Source organism: Rhineura floridana, chromosome 2 (genome assembly GCF_030035675.1).
Source record: "Rhineura floridana isolate rRhiFlo1 chromosome 2, rRhiFlo1.hap2, whole genome shotgun sequence".
Classification (NCBI taxonomy): Eukaryota; Metazoa; Chordata; class Lepidosauria; order Squamata; family Rhineuridae; genus Rhineura; species Rhineura floridana.
Window position 1 is genome coordinate 160,676,215 of NC_084481.1, and position 13,414 is coordinate 160,689,628.

The 13,414-nt window shown below is 42.1% G+C and overlaps 1 protein-coding gene across 10 annotated transcripts in view; it reads left to right on the forward strand.

The window, feature by feature from the left end:
• RAD51B (RAD51 paralog B) overlaps positions 1–13,414 on the forward strand; it is a 560,435-nt gene that overhangs the window by 197,146 nt on the left and 349,875 nt on the right. The gene's annotated exons all lie outside the window — the stretch shown is intronic.

Below are 13,414 nucleotides of genomic sequence, written 5' to 3' on the forward strand. Positions count from 1 at the left end.
ATCTCAAGTCCCACCATGCAAAATTTGGTTACAATATCTTAAGAGATGTCCAAATGCATAGCAAACAGACAAATCACTTTCCAAAATGTATACTATGTAAGTATATACAGAATTGATTTTTCAGAGTTTTATGGTCCTTTTATGCAAAGCTTGTGGGTATGTGTGTACACACACTTATTTTTGAAGTAAAGCTAAATGTTACCTTTAGAGGTGGATTCCTGTCATACAACCTAGCTACCCATTGTTTCATACAACCGTATATTAGCAGGGCCTACACCTTAAAGTTTGAGCTCCTCAAATGATTGTTCACAATTTTTAAGTTTTCCAGCAACCAACACTGGAGGAGTAGAGAGCTATGAAATGCTGCAGCCCAGTAGCATTGTGAGCCGTTTGGATTTATAAGGTAAATACACTTATTTCGGATACTGTGTGCAAAACAGCTTCCTCCCAGCCAAAGCTGTCTGTAGTTAAAAGCTCCCCGTGTCATTTACTGTAAAATGTTTGCATCTTCTAAATGAAGAATATATTGATCAATCAATTAGCTACAGTTCAGAACTGATCTATACAGCAGGTCTATACAGACTGCCCATTCTAGTTAAGATAGTTCACGTTTTCTGGACTAAGAATCCTCATTCAGAAATCTGTGCTTTTATTCAAAACTTTCTAGAGGACAAGAAAAGCATGTTGAAACTAACCCCTAAGTCCTGGGAGTCTGGCAGGATGTGGAAGAGGCAAGGCAATCTGATCCGCCCTGGCCTTTGGGGATGGCTTGCGCATGTCTCTGCAAACAGGTTTGTACAGGCTGCAAATGTATGGGCTGTTCGGATATGAAGCCGTCCCCCTAGGCATGTAGACCTTTTTTTTTTTTTTTGGTGAAGCAGAACAACCCGGGGGGGGTAGGAGAGTAGGTTTTGAAGGTTACGTTTGTGTTGGCTGCGTTCCTTGCTCATAGAGGAGGAAAGGCAATACCCTGAGGCTATTTCTGGGTGGTGGTAGTTTCAACTTGAAGACATGTAGCGGCTTGGGACCAGCACATTTTTGCATCTTGTTTTGTGTTTTCCCCCCTTGTTGGAGAACTCCTATTAATTTCTTGTGATTATTTTTAAGACTTTGGCACAGACTTGCATGCAGCCTTTGCTCTTCCCAGAATTGCATAACTTGGTATTTTTCCTCTCTAAAACAAAACTAAATACAGAGGTCAGTTTGCACTAGTGTTTCACTCTTTTCCACTAAGCCCCTTGGCTTTTGTATTCTGATTTACACACAGGCTGTGCCTTCTTCAGTTGCCCTTGTTTCAAGAGCTACTTTTTGCCAGTGCTGGGCCATAGGGATCTAGGCACACAGGGAACAGAAGTACAAGTCCTAGCAGGGTTGGGGCCAGATGTGCAACACAAAGAAAAATCAATCGCAAACAAGAGTATGGACCAAACGGGGATATGCTGAAATAAGGATGTAGGAAGGAAGCAGGCAGAAGGGTAGTCATGTGGATAATATAGCGTGCATACTAAAAGGCAGGTAGGGAGCAGCCAGGCTGACAGAGGCCTGGAGCAAGACTAAGGAACCACACAAGCAAGATCATAGTCTGTTGGAAGCATTTATAGGTGGGTCAGGGAGTACCAATGAGTTCCTTGATGAGCGGAGCCATGCTGGTATCTGCAACCTTTGGCAGCCTCAAGTGGCTCTCTCTGAAGGATGCTAGTGTACAAAGATGGGGAGGAATGAAGTGGATGCTATGTTGTTGCTTCACTACTCATGGGAGGTATAGCTGATTCCCTGGAGGACAGGAAAAATTTCAAAGGGATCTTGATAGGCTGGAGCATTGGGCTGAAAGAAACAGGATGAAATTTAACAGGGATAAGTGCAAAGTTTTACACTAGGAAAAAGAAACCAAGTGCACAGTTATAAGATGGGGGATGCTTGGCTCAGCAATGCTACATATGAGAAGGATCTTGGATTTGTTGTTGATCACAAGCTGAATATGAGTCAACAGAGCGATGTGGCTGCAAAAAGGCAAATGTTATTTTAGGCTGCATTAACAGAGGTATGGTTTCCAAATCACGTGAAGTACTATTTTTTTATTTATTATTTAATTTATATCCTGCCCTTACTAGTTCCCCTCTATTTGTCACTGGTTAGGCCTCATCTTGAGTAGTGCGTCAAGTTCTGGACACTGCACTTTAAGAAGGATGCAGACAAACTGGAACAGGTTCAGAAGAGGGCAATAAGGAAGATCAGGGGACTAGAAACAAAGCCCTTTGAGGAGAGACTGAAAGAACTGGGCATATTTAGCCTTGAGAAGAGAAGACTGAGGGGAGATATGATAGCACTTTTCAAGTACTTGAAAGGTTGCCACGCGGAGGAGGGCCAGGATCTCTTCCTGATCATCTCAGAGTGCAGGACATGGAATAATGGGCTCAAGTTACAGGAAGCCAGTTTTTGACTGAACATCAGGAAAAATGTCCCAAATGTTGGCCCGGAATGACAATGGAACCAATGACCTAGGGAGGTGGTGGGCTTTCCAACATTGGAGGCATTCAGGAGGCAGCTGGACAGCCACCTGTCAGGTTTGCTTTAAGTTGGATTCTTGCATTGAGCAGAGGATTGGACTCGATCGCTGAATCAAGTAGTATCTACAGTTGTAGGTGCTGCTGGGATCCCAAACCAAGTCGATGCTTAACTGTATGGTTAGCTACATGTGCCTCAGGCAATTTTCAATTACTTTGAGGGAAACCTTACATTATCAAGGGTTTCCCCAATATGGTTGAAAGTCAGTTGAGTAATGTGGGCATTGCAACACCTGAATCAGCCCAGCAGTGCATAGCCCCATGCTTGCAAGACATATCTACATGGCATCTTCTTACACTTAAATGTGGCAATTCAGCACTAAAATGAAAGTATGGGAAGTATCCATCACAAACACCCCCAACCTGTATATGCTTGTAATTCTTGCGCCCAGATCTCGAATTTGGCTATGCAGGTTTTGTGACTGGTGAGTCTTGCAGTTCAAACTTTGGCCCATGCATGCTACAGGACTTGGAAGTAGGTCCGGTGTGCTTCAACTTCTTTATTAAACCATCATGTGGAGTCACTCTATTTAGTAAATGTGAGGGCTATTTTTGGCCCTGGTGCAACATTTCTGCAATGCTGTGAACCCTGTGCTTCCAATCAAGGGTGGTAGAGTAAGTATTTTAATAAATGGTCTGCACAGAGTGAAGTCTTGTTATTAGGATGCAGCATTATTTATGCATATTATTTATATGCAATGGAATATAATTACTTCACTACTCTTATCAGATTCCTATCCAAACTCTGAAAATCTAATAACCTCTGACAAGGAAGTTGTTCCATTATACCATGGAAATGTGACCTTTATGACTGTCTGGTGAATTTCAAATTTGATGGTTTATTATATGCTGGAAAAGCAATCATATTCCTTCCTGTCAACTACTTGGGGATTACTGGGTGTAAATATAGATGAATACCAGCTAGAAAAGTAATGGGCAGCTCTAAGCAAGGGAAAGATGTTTGAGTGATGTTACTTCAGAAGGGAATGAAATAAAGTATACCTTTTTCCATTTTGGCTTGAATTTATTAAATGAAGTAGCGGCACCAAGATGGCCAACTGCTGTCAGAACACTAGAGATTGAAAAGAAGGCCAAAAGTCATTGTGAGGCCTTGAATAGTTCTGCCAGCACCTTACCTTCTACAGAAAACCCCAACTCTAATGACACAGGCATGGAGGAACTCTAATGCTGACAGCATTATTTCCATGATTATAGCAGTTGGACGGGTTCTCTCTCCTCGGAAAGACTGGTATTGTTAGGCTGACCTAAAATCATAGAATGGTAGAATAATATCTCAAACCATGCTTTTCTCATTATAAACGCCCAGAGATGTGATTGTATAAAGGACACTAATTCTTTTGAAAGGTGCTACTATCACAGTGATTTACTGTAAGCCTGGATGAGGTAATGGGCAACGGTTCAGTCATGTGTGGCAAGCTGTTATTAATGCTCACGGAACAGATTTTACCTGTGGAGAGCCCAGAGCTGAAGGAAGTTACTAATACAGTGTCTAGTCTGAGTTGTGTATTGTCAGTAACCACTGCCTGCCTGTTGCAGCAGGTGCAAGCTGGAACACAGCTGTTCTCCATGAGCTCAGATGCTGGCTATTGCCGCAGCTCATAAGAACATAAGAATATAAGAAGAGCCTGCTGGATCAGGTCAGTGGCCCATCTAGTTCAGCATCCTGTTCTCACAGTGGCCAACCAGGTGCCTGGGGGAAGCCTGCAAGCAGGACCCGAGTGCAAGAACACTCTCCCCTCCTGAGGCTTCCGGTAACTGGTTTTCAGAAGCATGCTGCCTCTGACTAGGGTGGCACAGCACAGCCATCATGGCTAGTAGCCATTGATAGCCCTGTCCTCCATGAATTTGTCTAATCTTCTTTTAAAGCCATCCAAGCTGGTGGCCATTACTGCATCTTGTGGGAGCAAATTCCATAGTTTAACTATGTGCTGAGTAAAGAAGTACTTCCTTTTGTCTGTCCTGAACCTTCCAACATTCAGCTTCTTTGAATGTCCACGAGTTCTAGTATTATGAGAGAGGGAGAAGAACTTTTCTCTATCCACTTTCTCAATGCCATGGATAATTTTATACACTTCTATCATGTCTCCTCTGACCCGCCTTTTCTCTAAACTAAAAAGCCCCAAATGCTGCAACCTTTCCTCGTAAGGGAGTCGCTCCATCCCCTTGATCATTCTGGTTGCCCTCTTCTGAACCTTTTCCAACTCTATAATATCCTTTTTGAGATGAGGCGACCAGAACTGTACACAGTATTCCAAATGCGGCCGCACCATAGATTTATACAACAGCATTATGATATCGGCTGTTTTATTTTCAATACCTTTCCTAATTATCGCTAGCATGGAATTTGCCTTTTTCACAGCTGCTGCACACTGGGTTGACATTTTCATCGTGCTGTCCACTACAACCCCGAGGTCTCTCTCCTGGTCGGTCACCGCCAGTTCAGACCCCATGAGCGTATATGTAAAATTAAGATTTTTTGCTCCAATATGCATAATTTTACACTTGTTTATATTGAATTGCATTTGCCATTTTTCCGCCCATTCACTCAGTTTGGAGAGGTCTTTTTGGAGCTCTTCGCAATCCCTTTTTGTTTTAACAACCCTGTAGTGTCGACAGCAAACTTGGCCACTTCACTGCTCACTCCTAATTCTAGGTCATTAATGAACAAGTTGAAAAGTACAGGTCCCAATACCGATCCTTGAGGGACTCCACTTTCTACAGCCCTCCATTGGGAGAACTGTCCGTTTATTCCTACTCTCTGCTTTCTGCTTCTTAACCAATTCCTTATCCACAAGAGGACCTCTCCTCTTATTCCATGACTGCTAAGCTTCCTCAGAAGTCTTTGGTGAGGTACCTTGTCAAACGCTTTTTGAAAGTCTAAGTACACTATGCATCCCTATAATGTTCTACTGCTCCATTTTTCCATTGTGTTTACCAATCTTGATGAGTTGGTAGATGTATTTATGGTGTTCTTAACTCTACTGTTGGAATTTCTTTTTAATATGTTTTTAAAGCTTTGTTAAAAAGATGTTTTTAAAACTTTTGTTTTTAAAGATGTTTTAAAAGATGTCTTGTTTTAATATGTTTTTAAGGATGTGTCACTGAAATCTATTTTAAAGTCTGTTTTTATGATGTTTAGAATGTTTTTAGTGCTCTTTGCTGCCCTGAGCTGCTACTGGGAGGAGGGGTGGGATATAAATCAAGTACATACATACATACATTACATACATACTGTATGCACTTGCCTTCACCAAAGGATAAACATCAGGCACTGTTATTTCAATCAATTATCAGCAGTTCATATAACACAGCAGTGCTGCTTGCTAAGTGCACTGACATTTCTGGGCAGGAGAATGCGTAGCTTAAAGTTTTGAGATGCACAATCCATTCTGCCAAATAGGAATGAAGTTGCTGCCCCTTAGATAAAAAGAACCCTTCCTCTGCAACATGCTGAGTAACTGTCCTAGCCACATGAAAATGGCTGCTACTTTTACCTCATTATAACTAGCTGTGTTTCCGTAGTGCACTAAAACAGTAAGAAACGTGTACTAATAAAGGGGGATGCCATTTTGGATTCATCTAAGTGTTTTGTACTCCCATCTCAGTTCTCCCATCTCAGTAGGAAGCCTTTAATAAGTGTTTTCCTAAATGACGTTGCATGTGAAATGGGGCATTTTGCCTTGTTCTCAGAATAAGCAGCTATTTCAGGTGAGGATCCCCCCCTCCCTTCCTTTTTGATGCATTCCAAAACCTCTGTACCTTTGCTGGTTACTGATTGAAGGTTCTGTACTATGTTCCCTTTAATTTTGCAATAAACCAACAAGGAGGTTGAGACCACAAGTTTACAGAGAATGGCTTATTTACTCAACTAGATTTACAAGGATGACGGAGTAGTTTCAGTGTGGTCCTGGGGAGGGCAGAAGATGTATTTGAGAAAATGCTCTGTAAAAATAGCTTGCTTATTCCTTTGTATAGAAGCAGTTATAACTCAGTTTCTGGAACAGCTCTCTTCTAGAAAAGTATATGGGTTCTGAAGTTAGGTACTTTAAGTTGTTGATTTTTCATTGTGCTCTCAAAAACAAAAAAAAACCCTCACCAGCTCTGTTAACATATGAATTTACTTTTGTGTACAGAAGACGCCTGCGTTGATGTCCAAAACAGAGCCGGTGTGATGTAGTGGTTAGAGTGTTGGACTGAGACTTGGAAGACTAGGATTCAAATCCCCATTCAGCCATGAAGCTCACTGGGTGACCTTTAGTGAGTCACAGTCTCTCAATCTAACCTACCTCACAGGGTTGTCATGGGGACTAGATGAGGAGGGGGAGAACCAGGTATGCCATCTTGAGCTCCTTGGAGAAAAAGTTGAGGTATAAATACAATAAATAAGTAAATTGTGTAATTACCTTCGTAATTTGCTCAAAGTTGATACATTCTTAACAGTGTAGTTGTGATAACGACTACCATTTGTCCATTATATATTATGGAAAAATGTGTTATTATTGCCATATAATGCAAAAAAATTGGCTGCCTGCCTGCTCTAGGCTATATATGCCATCATTGTTAATTGTCAAATTGTCCTGCAATTTTGTGCAGTGTTAATTGTCAAATCATCCTGCAAGACAGCTCAGAGCATTCTGAATCTTCATCCTCTTATGTGGGAAACATTATGATGATGAGACTGACCCATGCGACCCACCCCAACCCACCCCATTTTCATTGCTGCTGTCCTCAGGTCTCTCTCTCTCTCTCTCTCTCTCTCTCTCTCTCTCTCTCTCTCTCTCTCTCTCTCTCTGTGCTCTGTGCTCTGCGTGTGTGTGTGTGTGTGTGTGTGTGTGTGTGTGTGTGTGTGTGTGTGTGTGAATAAAAATACAAGGTGGTACTAGTGGCAGTGGTGATGCTGCTGCAGTGCTGCTGACAAACTAATTCAAGAATAGCGAAAGGGAGGGGAATCATTAAGCAGCACATCAGTTAGCCCGAGGCAAGAGATCTGCCTCATTGATATGTAAATAGGGAAAAAAAACATGGAACACCGTGATCATTTACGTAAGCATTTACATTAAAAATTACATTTTTTTTGCCATCTAAAAAACAACAGCCATGGATTGAATCACTAACACTGGATGGAATCGGCAAGTGCCAAAGAAAGAGGGAACAAAAAAAGGGTGGATCAGGATCAAACAACAGACTATCGGAATACAAGCAGATCAGAACTAGGCAGCGAACCCCATCCCTAGTGAGCACACCCTATGTATATCTTCTGTGCTTTAAATTACACCTCCAGCCCATGCCTGCTTCAATTCCAGTAGGGCACTTCCTATGTGAAGACATGAGTCTGCAGCCTGAGTAATTTGGGACCTGATGTTTGGGTTTTGAAGAAATAGCTATAAGATATAGGAAAGTTGAATAAGAATCAATGGATTATGAGATTACAAAGCCAACAGAGAAGTCTTACAGTTCTACTTTTTTGGGGGAAGTTCTCAACAAACTGAAAGTTAAAAGATGAAGATAAATTTTGTTTATTTAATACAGTATGTTTTATAATAATCTAGTAGAAAAAGATCTCTATTCTGCTACTGAATTGCTAGTCCTCAATAGGATGGACAAGGACATCCTTGTATTGTAGGGTTGATAAGAGCTGCAAAGGGTTTTTACCAATGGCAGACAATTCCTGCCCTTGCAGAAGCATAGCCTTTTTTTCCAAATAGTATTTGTATAGATGCTGCCAGCCTTCGGAGAGCACGGCCAGCTAAAGCAAGTGCTCATGCGCTAGCCACACATCTGGTGCTGAGATAGAGTTGAGTGAGTTGTGGGGAGGGTCCCACTGCTCCCCACCATAACCACCGTCTGTGCTGGACCATTACCGGTAGTGTATTGGCAACTTCAGAAGTGCAGGGTCCCTTCATGAGAGTCACAGCCATACCCCCTCCCCCCTTTTTTTGCTGCTGGGTTGAGGAGATCCTTGTTAATGTTCTCTTCCACAACAATCTACATGAAAGGGGAGAGTGTCAGTGGCTGACTCACCTCCTTTCTCTCTGAATGGCTCCAATCAGCAGAAAAGGACAAGGAAGCATGTTAGGAGACTCTTCTCAGTGACTAACACACTCTCCTTTCATGCTGATTAGCTCACAGGATACTGGAGACATAGGAACCCTGCTCCTAAAAATATAAGGGTCTATGACCTCCAAGACCCTGGACAACTACACCCCTGGCCATTACACTCTGAACATGTCTGGAACACTCTGTCAGAGGTAATATACCTCTGAATACCAGATGCTGGGAGTTATAATTGGGGAGAGGGCACTCAGGTCCTGCTTGTGGGCTTTCCATAGGTATCTCTGGGAACTGGGAATTATAGCTCTCTGAGGAAAATAAGGACCTCCTAACAACTCTCAGTACCCTTAATGAACTGCACTTCCCAGCATTCTTTGGGGAAGGCATGACTATTTAAAGTAGTATGATGCTGCTCTAAATATATAGTGTAGATGCGGCCTGACTGTATGAGGGTGGGAGTTGGGCAAAAGAGAGAGAGGGCAAAAGAAAGGAAGAGGGGAGGGAGGAGAGATACAAAGAAGGTACTGAACATTACTTGTAATTAGGCATGTTTCTTTTCTACTTGGAAGATGATAGAATCAACTTTCTTCAGTGCAGTGAACTGTGAATTACAGTACTTTGCCACAGGTCCTTTAAAAACACACACAACCGATGTGACATAAAGAAAGTACACAATGGCATAACACACCGTTTATATTGGAGCAAATTTGGAATGACCACATCACTCATGGGTTCTTTGACATTTGTGAATAACTTAGTCAGTCCAAACATCTGCCAATAAAAACTTTGTACCATTCCGTAATGTGGAAGTGTGTGCACACACGTACATTAATCTGAAATGTATTCTATTCTTTGCCTTCACATCTGTTCTGATGGTTCTTGCTTCACATTTCTGTAACCTTGGGCTTTGCCTTAGGGTATTGAATCTGGAACTGGTATACTGTTGTTAATAGAGCCTGGTTCAACCCTGAGTCCACTCTAGTCCTATACCCATTAAATCGATGTGAATATGGAATATGTGAATATAGTCATTATTGTTTATGCCATATTGAACTTACCATAGCACTGTTTGGATATCTGTATGTTGGACATTCTGCTTTGTCTCTGGCTATCTCTGGTGGTGCTCCAGGCTGTGTGTGCCTATGTACTAGCCTCTTCTAAGTGTTGACATTATTGGAATGGAAGTCAATCCTAATAAAATAAGAAAGTGCATCATTTGCCTCCCTCCCTCTTAAATTATTCAAGAGAACATGGAAATAGGTCATATAATGCAAGTCATAACCCATTCTCTTGGTTTCCACTCACCTTTATTCATTCACTGGTCAGCATTGCAGTTACTAACTACTGAGCAAGCTTTGTAGGGCTGGTGATGAAAATAAGCCTGCATCTAATTGCTTAAGGAGAATGGCCCTAAGAATATAGTCCTGTGATACTGCATGATCTGGAGTGCACACTATGTTCACAGGCCTTTGTGAAGCATATGACCTGCAGAGTATGAACTAGGCCCTTCTTTCCATGCCCTCTCAGTAAGGATGGTGTAAATGACCCTAACTGTGTCAAGCAGCAGCAACTTCTAAGCCCTGATTCACTGTTGCACAAATGCATCATGAAGACTAGCTTATTCGGAGATCTTAAGGAATTCAGAGAAATCTGCAATAGATTTTGTTAAGTAAACTTGAAAATATGTGGCGAAATGCAATCTGCACTTCAAATTCCTGTGGCAACTCTAGACTTTAAGAGTTTGCTTTAAGAGTATAAAACGACAAGAAGAGAAATGCTTCTTCTGGAAGTATAAAAGGGTACATAGAACAACTAACAGAGATCACCATGTTAGTCCATGTCCAATATACTGTTGCTCAGGAAGTTATGATAAAATTGGGGCTTCAATGTTCTGGTGAGGGCTTGAATATCAAGTTGATCTCCCAATACCATGCTATATGTTCTTGCCTTTTTTTTCTTTCATATGTCAGGCCGTGGGGCTCTGATGTTTACATATAATATGCCTGCATTATTATCCTACCAAACCTGAGGAATGCATTACATAAAATTCCACTGTTGTTGCCAGTACTTTCTTTAGTTAAGCATTTGATTTGTGGTAGTTCTTCCCATAGTAACCCAAACAGGCAATCATTCAGGGGTCAGTGGCAGCGGTCAGGAGTGGTCCTTACTTCTTCGTTGGTGGAGAGTAAATACATATCTGCATTGGTGATCCCAAAGTTAGGTGTGGCTTCTTTGTCATTAGGAATTAAATGGCAGGAATAGCATAACTATAGCTTGTTGATTCCCCGTCCACATCTAGCGTAGTCCCCAGTGAGGTGTCCAGTGCAACATCTGCAGCAACTTCTTGGGATTGGTTTCAGTTGATGCGGCCTGATGACATGGACAAGTTGCTTACGATGATGCAGCTAGCAATGTGTCCTCTTGACCCTTGCCCTTCTTGGCTTATTAAAGCTTGCAGAGGGGGTTTGACAAAGTGGATCCAGGGTGTGGTCAACTCATCGTTGCAGGAGAGAGTAGTTTCAGCCACCCTGAAAGAGGCAGTGATCCGACTGCTCCTGAAAAAGTGCACCCTGGACCCATCTGTTTGTGACAACTACCACCTGGTAGCAAAAATACCCTTTTTAGGGAAGGTGATTGAGAGGGGTGTGGCGAAGCAGTTGCAAGCACTCAGATGAACAGATTATCTTGACCCATTCCAATCTGGATTCAGGCCTGGCTATGCCCTTGAGTCTGGTCTGCCCTGATGGATGACCTTTATTGGGAGAAGGATGGGAGAGTGCGACCTTGTTATTCTTACTTGATCTCTCGACAGCTTTTGATACCGTTGACCATGATAGCCTTCTGCACCAACTTGGTGAGATGGTATTGGAGGCAGTTTTACAGTTGTTCCAATCCTACCTCCAGGGTCATTTTTAGAGAATAGCATTGGGTGATTGTCATTTGGCAATCTCCTGGCAGTTGTGCTCTGGGGAGCTGCATGGTACCATCTTGTCCTTATGCTGTTTAACATCTATATGAAGCCCTTGGGTGCTGTCATCAGGAGATTTGGGGTGAGGTGTCAGCAGTACGCTGATGATACCCAGCACTATTTCTCTGTACCATCTGAATTGGGAGAGGCTGTGCAAGCCCTGGACTTATACAAGGCTAAGTTCAAGATTCTAGTTTTGGTATACAAAGCCCTGTATAGCTTGGGACCAGGATTCTTGAAATAGCGTCTTATCCCTTATATAACCAATAGATCACTATGCTCTGTGGATGAGGGCCTCCTGCAGATACCATCGTATCAGGAGGTTCATTTTGCACAACATGGGAAGCAGACCTTTAGTGTAGTGTCACATATCCTTTGGAATGCTCTCCCTTTAAATGTTAGACAGGTCCCATCTCTGTTATCTTTTTGGTGTCTACTGAAGACCTTCCTCTTTCAACAAGCCTTTTAGGTAGAGATCTTATCCCAGTCTGCGTCTGTTTTGGAATTGCTTTTCAAGATGTTTAAAGATGTTTTTAAAGCTTTTTTTTTTTTTTAAAGATGTTTTTATATATGCTTTGTTTTAATATTTTTTATGAAGTTTTTGTTTTTGTTTGCTGCCCTGGGCTTTTACTGGGAGGAAGGGCAGGATATAAATTTGATGATGATGAAGAAAACAACAACAACCAAGCAAACAACAACAACAACAACAGTTTCCGTGTGCAAGCCAAACAGTATGACTTGAAATTGATAGGGTCCAAACAAATAATAAATGTATGTATGTATGATATGTCACTGCTGGCTCTAATTAAATGATGCCAGGCATGTTCCCTCTTCCAGACAACCAAAAAGATAATCAACCTAGAGCACTGCAGACACTGACTTATTGAACTGTTCTCTCTTCCCTCTCTATACACCACCTACCACAGAAGCAGGGACTGGATTGAGCATGTAGGCAGGTGCTGGCATGCTAGCAAGGTAGCAGTGTGACAGGGGGGAACAAGTAAGCTTGGCAGAAATACTGATGTACAACTGTGAAGTCATGGCCAGGATAGAGTCTGACAGTTGCCCAGAGACAAAGACTCAGGCATGGCCTAGAATTATTTATGGTTTACATTTTATAGCCAGAAAAGCTCAGGAGGAACTGGTGGGGTGGCGCTGGGGCCATGTTGAAAACAATATTATGCCTTCTTAGTTCTGTGGTGCATAAGTGCAGAAGGGGTATCTGTGCATAGATCAGAAGGCTTCTAGTTTAAATTCTGACTAATCCTGATTGGAATCACTGTCGTGGATAGGCAACATGGAAATATTTGCTGCTGCAAGACTGCCTATCAGAGCAGTAGGATTAAGGCAATGTAGGAAGCTGTCATATGCCAAGTGAGTTCATTGACCCAGCTAGCTCAGTATTATCTACGCTGAGCAGCAGTGCTCTCCAGAGTTTCAGACAGGAGTCTTTCCTTTCCGTACCTAGAGAGGCCGGGGATTGAATCTTGGACCCTTTGCATGCACACTACATGCTCTCCCATTAATGTATGAAGCAGGGATAGCTCTGGCAATGTTTTATTTTCAGGATATTTTATTTATTATTCATTTTTAGCCATGACTGACTGGGACTAGTAATATCATCTTACCTCACATTTACTCAGTCTGACAGATTTTATGAAGTAGTGCATTACCCTCTATTCTAAGCGTAACAAATATACCATCCTATACCAGGCTAGGAACTTCCTTGGGTATGCCGATCTGGCTCTTTATTCCTAAACTGCCTTCTTTCTCACTCTTTTGGTTCTTATGCACACAAATGTACTTCCCA